Source organism: Manis javanica, chromosome 15, assembly GCF_040802235.1.
Source record: "Manis javanica isolate MJ-LG chromosome 15, MJ_LKY, whole genome shotgun sequence".
NCBI classification, from domain to species: Eukaryota; Metazoa; Chordata; class Mammalia; order Pholidota; family Manidae; genus Manis; species Manis javanica.
The window spans coordinates 6,723,426-6,738,227 of record NC_133170.1 but is presented as its reverse complement, the minus strand read 5'-3'; the positions used below and the strand labels follow the sequence as shown (position 1 = coordinate 6,738,227).

The following is a 14,802-nucleotide window of genomic DNA, read 5'->3' as shown; positions in this document are numbered from 1 at the left end:
GGGAGAACTTTAGGGCTAATGGGCTTCTTGTCACCCAAGGTGGAGGCTACCATGGCTTGGACTGCTGGCGGTGGTGGCCCTGGGGGGGTAGGCACCGTAGGAGCGGGTGGAGGGAGAAAAGGCTTTAACCAGTGAGGAGGGTTCTTAACAAGGGACTGCCAGGTGAGTATATAAGGGATTTGATCAGGGTGGCCTTTGCGCCCTGGGTTGGTGACTCTGTCCTGAACCGCCTGGATCACAGAGAGGGTGAAGGATCCCGCTTGGGGCCATCCCACACTGAAGGCAGGCTATTCTGCAGAACAAAAGGTTATGAGTTTGTCCTTTTGGACTTCCAGGCTGAGTTTATGAGCTTCGGTTCTGAAGTCAGGGAAATGGTCAGTCATGAGGGTCAGTGGTGAAGACTGCCCTTGCCCCATGGTTGATGGCAGTGAGAGCAAGAGTGATAAAGAGGAAAAAATCACAACTGGCCAGACAACAACAACAACCTGAAACAGAACAATGTGACTATCAAAAGTAGATATCTACGATAAGAATCAAGACAATAGGAGCTCCTTACAGTAAGCTTAATGAAACCAGCCAGAAAACAACACAACCCAAGACAATAATGAAACCAGCCAGTAAACAAATACTCCCAGGGGTCTGACAGAAATATCCCTCTGTCAGAGAAGAGTATCTCTCAGTTAGGGAAGAATATCCTCCAGTCAGAGAATCCTGACCCCAGAGACCCATGGACGGGACAAAACGGTCCTGAGCCCGCAATTGCCTTCCAGGGCGTCCGCTGGCCCTGGCCTCAAGTTGCTTTAAACCTGGGTCAACTGCCTTCCGGCGTGCTCACCGGCCCCGGTTTCACGTTGCCCAAAACCAGCCAGCCAGCGGCTTGCGTGACTAGTCACTTTCAGATTCAATAAAGACCTTACCCGGTGGTTGGGGCTGCTGCTCCTCATGGGGATCCCGGATGAGCCCCCAAATGTTGTGCCCCATTTCTTTGAGTCCCCGTGTGGAGTCACAGTCACCAAGCTCAGTCACCAGATATAAAAACAGAACCGGTCTTTATTGCTAATTCGAACCAGGGTCTTAGCAGCCCGTCAGAACACCAGACACAATCCGAGACCCTGAGCAAGGTTCCCTTTTTGCTTTTATACTTTGGAAAACAGCAAAAACAGTTAGCAATTATGTTAAACTGGTTAGGGGCTTTCGAAGGGGCAGATTCAGCAAAAATGGATAATCACAGTTTCTAAATCACAGTTTCAGCAAAATGGACATTTGCTCATTGTGGTTTTCTAGCTTGTGGCTTCTCCAGGGATGGGGTACTTCCTTTCTCCTATTTTGCTTAGGACTGTGATTTTACTGATTTTGCTAATGACTAAGGTTTTATACAAGATGGGGTGTGTTAGGCTAAGCTTACAAAATGGAGTAAGTTATGTCAAGCTAACTTTTTAGTGGTCCCACAAGTTGTCCTGCTGTTGGTCTTTGAGTTGATGGCCCATCTGCACTGGATTGCAATGAGAGTTGGGACAGCAGTGGGAGAGGCGGGAAGAAAGCCCATTAAATGTGGCCTTGTTGGCCGATTCAGAATGTGGTGCGTCTGCCCTGAAGCACCCTGTCCAACAGGGGGTTCTTTGCAAGAAATTTGGATCTATGATTCAAAACTTCCTAAAGAAAAAATTAGACTATTTAGAAATATAGTCATCTCCTGCTGTACATCAGTAAGCTGTTCCTGAAAATCAGTTGTTCTGCACGAAAATGCTAATCCAGAGCCTGTTTCTCATTTATTTTAAATAAGAAAAATTATACTATGTCAATGTTTAAAAATCCAAGCATGTTGTTAGGTGTAAAATGCTTAAAATAGTATTTATCAACAAATAATTAATAGCCACTGCTAGCCACTAACAATCAGCAGTTTGCGTGCAGTAGAAGGCCAGTGACCAAGCTGGTTTAATGTTCTCCTCAGCGTGACTAAACTTAAACAGGCTTTTCCTGACTCTAGGCCCCTGGGCTCCCTGTTCTTTGGGTATTTACTTTAGAAAACTTGTCATTGTAAATTTTGTCTGCCTCTTTGAGAGGTAAATCTTTTTAAAAGTCTGCTGTCAGTTTTACAACCCAGGAAAGTCTTTTCCCCAGAACGTGGGAACCGTCTCTTAAATGTAATTAGCGAAGAGAAAGCTCCCGCCCTTCAGCTCTGGACGGTCAGTAGGAGCCTGGCTCCCAGGTTCCTTGCTGCAAGTTACAGAAGTCTGTCTTGTCATAGGGCATGAGAAATTAATTTTTCTGTTGGATAAAGCCAGTTAGCAGACACAGATGGCCTGTGACTTACCCCTAAAGCCATCCAGTACTTTTCCACTCGCTCACCCCCGGCCCTTAGAAAGCCCTACCCCTTCTGCTGCAGTGCGGCTGAGTTCAGACTTAGTTCTGGCCTCTCTCTCCTATTGCAGTAGCTTTACATAAAGTTGTTCCTACCTGTTTACCTGTCCAGTGCAATTTTTTCTTTACCACCACCAGTGGTCCTGTGCTGCATCCCCTTTTGTGGATGCTGAGCTGCCAAGACTCTATTTTCAAATAAGGTCATCACCCTCAGGAGGACCAGGGTTAGGACTTCAACATATAATTTAGGTGGGACACAATGCAACCCAGAACTGACTCTGAAGAAACATCAGAATGAAAGGCTTTTCCCATGTTTCCTTTTGTTAAAAAATAGTCATATGATGTTGCAGATGTAAATAGAAGAATTTTCTGTATAAATGTTGACTGGGAAGGTTATGTTGAGATATATACATTTGTTGTATGGAGTTGTGGTATTAAAAATGAAGGGGTATTTGTCTCCTTGGGGAGACGGTTTACCTGGGAGACGTGGAAGTGTGGGTGGTAGTCTCTCTGCTTGTATGGCAGGCTTAGTTGTGGTGAGCATAAGGCTTCTTGTAGAGGAATCAAGGGCTGTGTCAAAGGCAACACCAGACAGGTAAGGAGATTGATTTTATCCAGGCTGTGGCGATCTGGAGAACACAAGACCACAGAGGGGAGGGCCTGGGCAGAGGGGTTTTGCCCTCCACGTATATTGGGAGAGGTAAACCTTCTATAGGTGGGGTGACTGACAGGTGGCATTATTTTATAAGCAGGAGAAATCTCTGGAAGCTGAACAGGAAATGTTTTTCTCTGTGGTTAGCTAGTTGCAAGGGAAAACTAATCAATTATAACAAAGAAGGTGAAGCTGGAGGATCTGTGCCTGGTCTTGTCAGCAGGTTCAGGGAAGGCGGCGAGAGATCTGTGTTTGACCTCATCACAGGTAAACTGAAGAGTCATCCTTGACAATTATGTGAGTTGTGAGGATGAGTGGACAGGGATTTTATCTAAGTCAGATGTGGAAGGGCAATTCTTTGAGTAAGCCTTTTCCTAGAATATAAAGAAATGGGGGTGATTTCAGAAAATAAGACATCAGGGGAGGGATTCTTCACCATTGCTGTTTTCCAGAAGCACGGGGCTCAGGTCAAGTTCAGTGAGGTCACAGTCAGGAGGAAGGACCTGTGTGTGGCTGAGTGCATACTGTCTTTGTCTGCCTTTCCTATTTGCCATTCCCCTTTAACAGGTGATTTATTTATCCCTGCAAAATGGCTCCTACAGTTACGGGAGGCGGCTGCCACCAAGTGGTGGTATCCACTTTCGTGATTGCCCAACCTCGGACTTGAAAAGTCAGAGCATCCTTTTTCTGACCCCAGTGGGCTGTGTGTACCCCAGGCATGCGCAGGAAAGAGCGCTGCGATGCAGGCAGATAGTACCAGAACTGCAACTTCACTTTGTTTTTATCAAGAAAGCAAGTGAGAATTTAAGCTTAGTAGTGCTATTTAACACACCAGTTTGCACTGGGTTCCTCACGCTGAAGGGAGGTCACACGCACCTTCTCAGGGAACAGTAGAAGCTTCACACTGTGGCAACCTCTCCCTCTGAACACCTTCAGTGTAGTGACTTATGCAGACTGTGAGTGCTTGATTAAGTTCAGGTAATATCTTGTCTCAGCTAAGCCTATCCTTACACAATGGATAAGTGGCCTTAAAAGACTCCAACAGAGAAAAAGCTAGTTTAAAAAATAACTCCAATGGTGCATGTTAACAAACAGGAATCCATGCCCTGACAAATCTTGTCACAGTAGTAGATTGACATTCAGCTGCTTGACAGGAAAAAATAACAAAAATCTAACACGTTTGACAAGAAGTTGGTCAAAACATTCAGAGTTGTCAACCCTGTTTGAAATATGGATTTACTCTAATTATTCTTCATATGAACTTCACCTTAATTGTGTATGGGAACGTTTCATGAGATATCTGTTTTAGTTGTTAAAACAGCCATTCCCCACCCAGGTTGAAATAAACTGAATTTAGAACCAGTTACTTACATCTCTGTTTCATGGTGTTAAGCCAGTCCCTTCAAAATTCATGGAATGCACGGTCCTTCCCCTATTGCAGTGAAGACCTGTTACTGCAGTCTGCTTGTGTCTTTCTGAGATGTTAAAGTGTATTTTTCAAAAAAGTAAAACCATGGCTCTCCCAAATATAAAATGCACACACATCAAAGATGTCACTTAACTCATTGATTGATGAAAGAACCAGTAAAGATGTTACGACTCAAAGAGCATCTGAGAAGCAGCAATATTGATGATTAGGTTTATAGGATATAGAACTGATTAATGCCTGATTGGGCACCAATCTTTGGCGGTATGTGTTCCACAGATAGAACTTATTTGCATCTGTTCTGGACAAAATCTCCAAGTTAACAAATAATGTCACTCATTCTGAAACCTTTCATTAATGTAAATAATGGGATAAACGTTACATTACTATGACTCTCTGGCCAAATCCAGTTCATGTGTTTTATAAATAAAGTTTTATTGTAACGCAGGCATGTCATCCTTTTACTTATTTTCTATGGCTGCTTATGTGCTGTAGTGGAAGATCTAAGTGCTGAGTCTTGAAGCCCACGCATCCTCAGATGTGTACTCTCTGGACCCTTACAGATGAACCTTGTTGGTCCCCCTGCCCTAGGCGATCCTTGGAGAAGCTTTGTGCCCACATGACACAGAAAGGATGTGCTGCTCACCTTTTTTGTTTTACTTCCAAGTTTTGGGTAATTTTCTTGACAACTACTTGAGAACCCTTAATATGTATTTCATTTGTGTTTATTATCTTCAGATAGGAGTTTTGGTTTCTATTCCCTGACTTTTATCTTTTCCCTCAAAATGTTCTAGATGTTTATTTTCTCATATGTTGTTCTATTAATTGAAAGTAATTCAGAGGGCATTTATTTGTATCCTTTTAAATGAACTGCAGTATGTCTGAACATTGCTGAGCACTGAAGTAGAAAATTTTGCATTTTTTATGATGAAGTTTCATTGGCCATATCACGATGGTGCCGGGGTTCTTGTTTGCGGAGTTGAAGAATGAACTTAGCAAACAGCCAAGGTAGGAGAGCCGGGGAGAGGCTTTTGTTGAGAGACAAAGAGAGAGGACAGAGCTCCTGGCTCACGCCAGAAGGGGACAAAAGAGCCCGGGTGGTGCATTGTCCAGGGGATTTATAGGTGCTTGAGTATTTGGCAGAACTGAAGGCTTAGGGTGTGAACTTGTACCACCTGCCCTGCCCCTAAGGTGGGCTGGGTTGTTGTCTGTTTGCCAGGGCTGTTTACAGTGAAGTCACGGGCTTTGCTGAGATACCCTTGTGAAACACTCAGACATTCCAGGCCAAGTTGCTCTTGGACTTTTGACCTTTAACTGATCTCACTGAAGATGTCTATATTCCTAGTCTGATATCTTTACCCTAGAGAATTAGTGTGACCTTGACTTTGGGTAATGCTTAACACATAGTTTTGATAGGGACTTCTTTACATTGTTACATTGCTCTGACTGTAAATATCCTGCCTTGCTTTTTCCGGAGGCCCTCACCCTACTCTGACCACACCCATGGTCCCCATCTCAATGACACATGTATTAGTTGTTAATTTCATTTTCTTAGAGTACAGTATGACATCCCATCTGCACATTCAGATCTTCCTTTTAATCACATTCTCTTTCATATTTAATACTATCTTTAACATTTCATTTGGTACTTTTTCTTAAATTTAGACCAATCATACTCACATACTCCATAAATGTTTTATCTCTCTCATTTTTCCTTTAGTCACTTCACTTACCTTGTGCATTTCCCTTGCAAATGATGTGGTTTTGATGCCAGGGTTCTTGTTCACGAAGCCGAAGAATGAGTTTCACAGACACTCAAGGTAGGAGAGCAAGGTACAGGCTTTTATTTAGAGATAAAGTGAGAGGACAGAGCTCCTGGCCAGGAGGGGACGAGAGAGTCTGTGGTTGGCTCATTGTCTAGGGGTTTTATGCATGGTTGAGGATTTTCAGGAATGAGGGTAAAGGGTTAGGGGTGCAGACTTGTAAGACCGCCTGCCCTGCCCCCAAGGTGGACTGGGTTGTTGTCTGTTTGCTTGGGTTGTTTATAGTTGAGATTGCTTACCAAAGTAGTCTTTTGCCCAGGGTGCAGATTATGATTAGAGATGGGAAAATAGCACATAGTTACAATTAAATTAAACTGGGCCTTTTAGCAGGATAAGGTAAATTTTACATTGTCATGATGTAATTGATACAATAAAGTGATGGTTTATGCTGAGATACCTTTCTTTATCTGCAGAACACTCAAACATTCCAGGCCAAGTTGCTCCTGGCCTTTTGAGCTTTAAGTGATTTTACTGAAGAATGTCTATATTCCTAGTCATGTATACAAATCTTTACCCTAGAGAATTAGTGTGACTCTGACTTTGCATAATGCTTAACACTTAGTTTTGATAGGGACTTCTTTACATATTGTTACATTGTTCTGACTGTAATTATCTTGTTCTGCTTTTTCTCCGGAGGCCCTCACCCTACTCTGCCTAAGCCCATGGTCCCTGCCTCAGTTGCCACATGGCTCTCACCCAGTTGTCGCTTTACATTTCTACAGTGTCACTTTCAGTCGGATGATCAAGCCGAGTTCAGCAATAGCATTCATTCACTTTCATCTGAATTGATATACTTACCTCCACCAGCTCCTTTTTTTTCTGTTTGTCTCATGTTGTTCTCTTCATTCATTCTTAGTCAAATGTTTAATTGTGTCCTAAATCACCAGTTCATTATAGAAGGATATAACTCAGGAACAGCCAGATGGAAGAAATGCGAAGGCGACTTCTGCGGGAAAGGGCCCGGGGCCTCTGTGCGCTCCGAGCACGCCACTCTCCCTGAGTGTCCGCATGCTCACCGACCTGGAGACTCCACATGCCCGGTTTTGATTCAGCCAGTGTTTGTCGAGCACATACTATGTGCCGAATACTGCAATGACTAGAACCTAGCACTGTCACTTTCACAGTTCAGTGAGAAACTAAAATATGTACATGTAAAGGAGCTTTCTCTAAGGGGTGAACTCTGAATTCAGCCTGAGGAAGATGTCCTAGATCCGTGAAGACTGGGGGGTCGGGAGACACAGGGAAATGCGACACAGTTCATGGCTAGAGGGGGACATTTGAATTGACTTTGGGATGTCTTTGATTTTAGGAAAACCACTTCAATGGACCGTTTGAAAGTAAAATGGAAAGTAAAACCAGACTCTTGAAATGGAGATTATCTCAGGCAACAGGAAGCTAGACTATTGTGTTCAGTTATTGTAGGATATTTTCTCATGTGCCTCTTTTCTAAATATGCTGTAACACCGTGTTTACAAAATACCTACTTATATACACAATAAAAAAATCACTATAATGCTCAAATGCTGAAACATGTTAAGAGTGGTAAAAATTATTATAAAAACAATACATAGTTAGCATGTAAATGTTTGCTATGATCACAGAAGGTGTAAGGAATGGTGAGATGCACAGGCCTCTAGAGAATGAGAATGTGATGGACATAAACGCATACAGAAACAGTTATGATGCTGTGGGGAGGCAAAATTTCCTCTGCCCTTCCAAGGTTCTTCTGGCTGGTGTAAGAATTAAATTGACATGAGACGTCCTACCATTTGCAACAACATGGGTGGAGCTAGAGGGTATTATGCTCAGTGAAATAAGCCAGGCGGAGAAAGACAAGTACCAAATAATTTCACTCATCTGTGGAGCATAAGAACAAAAGAAAAACTGAAGGAGCAAAACAGCAGCAGACTCATAGAACCCAAGAGTAGACTAACAGTTACCAAAGGGAAAGGGACTGGGGAGGATGGGTGGGAAGGGAGGGATAAGGGAAGAAAAGGGGCATTACAATGAGCAGACATAATGTAGTGGGGGGGGGACACGGAAAAGGCAGTATATACAGAGAAGACAAGTAACGATTCTATAGCATCTTACTACGCTGATGGACAGTGACTGTAATGGGGTATGTGGAGGGGCTTGATAATAGGGGGAGTCTAGTAAATATAATCTTCAAATAATTGTACATTAATGATATAAAAAAAATCACAATACTAAAAAAAATTGACATGAGACAGATTAAGAATAGAATAAATCAAATTTCATGTCATTTCTACGGGAACCCCACATACACGAGAAGGTCAAAGACAAAAAGGTGAAGTGAAGTGTATATGTCATCTAGGTCACGGAATGGGATAGGGACCTGCGGCTTCAAAGGGGAGGCGGACAATAAGAAGAGCAGATGTTTGCTCTGTCATACAGATGGGCCACTCAGATAAAGTTTATCTCTAGTAAAAGCTCCTATTCTGGGAAATGGCTCCAATTTGGATTCTTCTAGGTAGTTGAAGGAGGGGCAACAGTTTCTTGAACTCCCCAGGGTCTCTCGATTGCCTTCATCTTAAAATAATCCACATGCCAAAGTGACATCTGTTGGAGAGTCTTGTTCTAATCCCTTCAATGTATCACCAACTCAGATACCCTAAGTGAAGTTGCCTCAGAGAAATTATCTTCCAAAATGTTAACTCAGTACCATCCTGAGCCAAAGAAAGTACAATCTTTGCACAGTGGTTACATTCCTGGAAGTGTCTAGTGAAACCATGCAAAAAACACTTTGTTCATATATATAAAAAAAAGTTTGATTTAAGCGCAGATAACTATGAACAGGTTTTTAACTTCTATAAATGTGTGAAAGGACACTAGAAGTTCATGCTGGCTGAGGTATAATCTTGAAATGTGAGACTATTCTAGACATTGTCACGTCCCTGTTTCCCACATATTAAATGACAGTCAGGCCCGTGCAAATCCCTCCAGTCCCAAATCGCAGTGTTGAGTTACCAAAAAGAATTTCCAAAAATATGCAAGTTGCCCTCTAGGGGGCAGTACGATTCCTGTGGATACTACTGAAAAGATCTAATGGGAACTAAACCAACCCTTGCCTGTTGCGTTGGGGTGGGGCGGGACCCCATTACTTGTTACCTGGGAGTCTGGCTTGGGGTGAAGTCGAGTGGTGGGGACGAAGGAGTATTTTCCCCTCCTGTTAGCCCCTCGGGAAGTCTGGAGCGTTGAGGCTTTTATTATTTAAATAGAAAGATAATATTTAACACCTTTCTCACGCATTTATAATTTTCCTTGATCAGTTTTGCATAGACTGATCTGGCAGAGAAAGCCACAGTCAAAAACCCAACCCTATAAAAATGATGGAATAAATGCAGAGATATCTGTATGCATAGACACAAATATACATATATGTATATTGTATGTGTACACACAGGCACACATCATATCATTGTATTGTAGAAAAAGTGGACATAATCTAAACATCCATGAACAGGATAGTAGATTAAAAAAAAAAATCCACGGCACTTCCTTTGCAATGAAATAGAATCACAGCCAAAAAACTACAGAAAAACAAAAAATGAAGTAGATCAGTTCATTGGTCTTGAAAAACGTCAACAGCAACAAAGCTGTAAATTTGATGTGCCCAGAAATAGAATTGAAAGGATAAAAGCTAAAATATCATTAGTGATTATTCTAGAATCTGAAAATTGCAGGGAGTGTTAGGAGGTTTACAGGAGAATGAGTTCCTCAGTTAAGATACAGAAAAACCGTATGTGATATCCAGATTTCAATTGGCTATCTTCTGCATATCTTTTTTTCCCCTTTGATAACTTGAAAAGTAAAGCAGTCAATTTACCAGCAAAAACGGGTTTATTTGGGAATAGCAGAGAATGCAGTTCAGGACATACAAGGGCTGCAGCAAATCTATAGACATGTGTGGCCAACAAAGCAGAGGAGCTTTCTTTTGTAGAGGAAAGGAGACTGTTCTCAACAATAAGTCCATTGGAGGAAACTGGGAGTCCCATGTGTCATGGTTTCTCATTGGCTAACTTGTGATAGTCTCTCATTGGCTAGGCTGTTGCAGGGAGGTGGAAACCAACCTTCTTCCTGCTGGGAAGTAAAGCAGCTGAAAGGGTCTGGCATGGTGTCATTTGGCCTGGTGAGCATGACAGCTTCCCTTGCAGGCCTGCAGATGCCATGGCAGTGGAGTTTCCCTTTAGTAATTTTCATACCTGTTTTTCTTCTTCCAGTGTTGGTCAAACTTATATGACCATGAAACCTTATTTACCTGTAAAATACTTAGGGAAATAAACTTTGCTATAATATACCTTTCAGAGAAAGCAGTATTTGAAGAAATGGATTTACAGCATGGTGAATATCAGTTATGAGCTTTTTGTGAAATTGTATTAGTAAGCACACAGATCTAAGTATGTGCATCTAGTATCGTTCTAGTGCTTTGCAAGTATTCGCTCAATATTTGTGACAAATCTGAGGTGAGTTACTCTTGCAGTCTTAAGTCCAACTTTCTAAAAACTATTAAGTGGTAGAGCTGGGACTTGAACTTGGGCAGTCCAGCTCCAGAATCTGCCCTACCTGATGATAACCTTTTTCTTTTATCTACTCCAGAAATGCTCAGGCACTATGTAGTGTGATAGGCTGTGTGGTTGAATTTACGCCATTTCCTATTAATCCAGTAACCTTTGCAAAAATGAGAATTTTGTTAGTTTTGCATTACTTCAAGTCGCATCTCCTCCCTACCGTGTCTTTCTGCCTTCTGTATCGTCATTCCATTTCTTAAAACCTCCAAGAATTTTTGGATAGAGCTCAGATTCCCTGCTTTTGCTTACAGGGCTGATCTTGCCCCCCATTATGCTCCAGTCTCATTTCTTGCCTCCTCCCACTGTCCCTCCCCACCTCCACATGTGTATACCTTCTCTCTCTAATCACGAACTTGACCCCCTTCATTTGTTCCAGCCGGAGGATCTTTGTTCATACTGTTGTTGTCCACGTGAAACCACCTTATCTCAAAATCCCACATACTCCTGACCAACTTCATGTTCTTCAGGCATCAGGTTAGATGTTAATTCAAGAAGGCTGTCTGAACCCCACCTCTCAGATACTCAGGAATTTTCCTGTGTCTCCTAGTCCCCCACAGGAGAGGCAGCCTGTACTGCCCACCACACTGCTTGAGTTGTCGGTATTGTCACCTAGATTCCATAGTCTCTGTGAGGCAGGACCCATGTCACTTTCGCCACTGGACCTCTAACATCTGGCACAGTGCCTGGTCCATAGTCGATGCTCAATAGGCGTTTTTTAAAATGATAATCAATTGAATAAGCAGAAAATGGAGAATGTTCCCTCCTAGAAAATATTCATACTCGTTTTCCTAGTAATTCTACCTCTAGGACATTCTCTAAAGGAAAGAATCAGAGAAACATAGAAATTTATGTTCATAAGAATAGTAAAAAATTTTGTAGAAGAATATAAATGAACAGCAGGTAGGGCTTGTTTAAATATAATATGGTATTTCCAAAAGACGATGGTGTACAGACATCACAAATGCCATTTTTGAAGAAATATAATGAAATAGGGAGGCTTCTACAATATAATCTTAAATGGAAAACACGAAATATAAAATATAATTCCATTTTAATCTGAAGTGTATGTATACATGCATGTATATCTTAATTACAAGTATAGAGAAAATGAAAGGAGGGAGAAAAAAGTAAGTTGGCTATTTTTGGCTGGTGGACTTTATAGATGTTAATATTTTATTTTTTACATGTTCTCATTTCCATGTTTCTCTAGAATAAATGTGTTACTTTTATAATCAGAGAAAAATTACTAAAATGTCTCACCACCAAATAGCTGGGTAATATAATTATTTTTATATTTTGTCAGAGTGAAGAAAATAATACTTTTAATATGTTATAATTTCATAGACTTAGTTCCATACTATATATTTATTATATGGGTTTTTAAAGACTTCTTATATGCTTTCCGTTTTTTCTTATTGTTATTATTTTCTAACAGGTATAATGGACATATAACATTGTATTAATTTTAGGTGTACAATATATACAATGTTATATACTGTAAAAAGATATCACGATAAGTTTAGCTAACATCCACTACCACATACAGTTACCATTTCTTTTCTTGTGATGAGAATTTTTAAGATCTACTCTCTTAGCAACTTTGAAATACACAGCACTGTATTGTTAACTGTAGTCACCAAGCTGTGCATTACATCTTCAGGACTTACTTCTATCACAACTGGAAATTTGTACCATTTTGCCCACCCCCGACTCTTATGCTCTGTCAACCACCAATCTGTTCTCTGTATCTATGAACTCAGTTTGTTTGTTTTTTTGATTTCATGTATAAGTGATATCATATTGTATTTGTCTTTCTCTGCCTGACTTACTTCAATGAGGATAATGCCCTCAAGATTGATCCATGTTGTCACAAATGACAGGATTTCCGTCTTTGTCGGGCTGAACAATATTCTAGCGTGTGTGTGTGTGTGTGTGTGTGTGTGTGTGTGTGTGTACCAAATTTTCTTTATCTATTGATGGACACAGGTTATTTCCATGTCTTAGCTATTGTAACTCATGCTGCAGTGAACATGGGGCTGCAGATATCTTTTCAAGATAGCCACTTCTTTTCCTTTGGTTAAATATCTAGAAGTGGAATTGCTGGATCAGATAGTATTTCTAATTTTAATTTTTTTGAGGAACCCCCATACTGTTTTCCATAGAGGCTGCACCAATTCACATTCCCATCAACAGCATGTGAGGGTTCCTTTTCTCCACATCTTGTCAGCACTCATTGTCTCTTGTCTTTTTGATAATAACCATCCTGACAGGTGTGAGGTGACAGCTCACTGAGGTTTTGATTTGCATATTCCTAATGATTAACAAGTCATATCCTAGGGACTGACCGTTACTCAATAGCTTTGCCTGCAGTCTTTCAAGGCCAGTTGTTTCTTTCTTTCAATTCTTTGATGTTTTTCTTCTGTTAGGCTTCTACTACTTGACTCAGAAGCAAACTTCTCAGTTTCAGATGAATTCATCAAAAAGGGTTCTAAATCGGTAGCAGTTACATCATGGCCACTATTTTCCCCTTCTTCATCCTTATTGCTAATGAAATCTTCATGTAAAATAGGGAGGTCATGATGAATTCATTTTAAACAGGTCTGAACTTCCTTTTTATTTATTTCCCAGGTATTCAATTCTGTCAATAAGATCCTCGAACTGCCGTTTAGGGAAGAGCCTATGTGCCCAGGGCTCCATGTGTCTGACTAGCATCTTCAAGTTCTCAGCCTCATGACCTTTACCTTTGAATTTTGCCTTATCAAACACATGCCTTAATGCTGGGAGCCCTCTTTCTGAATTAACCTCTGAGCATCCAGCTTGGGTCTGTTCCTCTTAACTGTTTTCTTTGGAGGTACGGGAGCAGGTGCTCCGTCCCCTGACTCATCATAAGGTTCAGCTCCTTCACCATCTTCTATCCCTGGAGTGGCTGGAGGAGGGAAAGGAGGAAAAATTCCGTCTTCTATATGCTCATAACCTGGTAGGTCAACCAAGCCATTCTCCTGGGGTTCCGGCATCGTTTCCTCGCAGACACGCAGCAGCTGCCCCAGCGCGGTGGTTGGCGGGGTGGCTAAGAGCTTGTATTTTGAACCTTTCTTCACTAAATTTCTGCTTCTGTTTTATATGTAAAAAAGAAACAGGTAGATAATAGCATGATGTACCAGATATAAATCTTTATATTTGTAAATTATTTAAATCCATTAAAACTTGAATGAACCAATTAGGATGCTTTTGTTTGTGACAGAAAAGCCAAAATAAAGATGACTTAAACAATAACATTTAATATCTCACATAAAAAAGAATTAGAGCAGCTGCTCCGTGATGTTCTAGAGAAATGAGGTTCTTTCCACCTTTTCTTGGGCCAGTCTGGGCTTCCTGGCTTGCTGCCTTCGGCTGGCTGCCCTCATGGTTCCTGGATGGCTGCCCCTATTTCATGCTCACCTGTGAGTGGTTATGTTCAGAGGAGAAAAAAGGATTTATTTCTGCTTGACTGTCTTTTTAAGAGCAATGAAAATCTTCCAGAAAGCTTCCCTACCCCACTTCCTGCTGACTTCGTTTCATTCCATGCCCCAATCCTGTCTCTCGGCAAGCAAGGTGGTCGCTCCATAATTGCTCAGGCCCGTGAAGAGGTTATCTAGGAAGGGTCTAGGAAGGGGCTCAGACTCCTCTCAAGGGTTTGTCTGCACTATGAACAAAATCTGGTTTGGGAAGGATGACACCCAGTGTTGGCTACACCTACCTTTCTCCCTTATCAAAAGGAAGATGATAATATCTATGGAAGACCGCTGTCATTGTAAAATGAAATAATAGATGTGAAAGTCCCTAAGCCAGTGCCTGGCATTAAACGTCTTAATGACGATAAAGTTTCTTCTCTTACTTTCTTCTCAAGATTTATGACTGTCGTTCAGCCAAAAGATGGCAGCAAAGGGAAAAATCTTCAGTTTAATGTTTCCT

General features: G+C 41.4%; 1 long non-coding RNA gene and 1 pseudogene across 1 annotated transcript in view; one reads left to right on the top strand and one right to left on the bottom strand.

Moving 5' to 3' along the window:
• LOC118970434 (uncharacterized) overlaps window positions 1-14,802 on the top strand; it is a 56,410-nt gene that overhangs the window by 20,152 nt on the left and 21,456 nt on the right. The gene's annotated exons all lie outside the window — the stretch shown is intronic.
• LOC108387674 (TIMELESS-interacting protein pseudogene) lies at window positions 13,075-13,946 on the bottom strand (annotated as a pseudogene).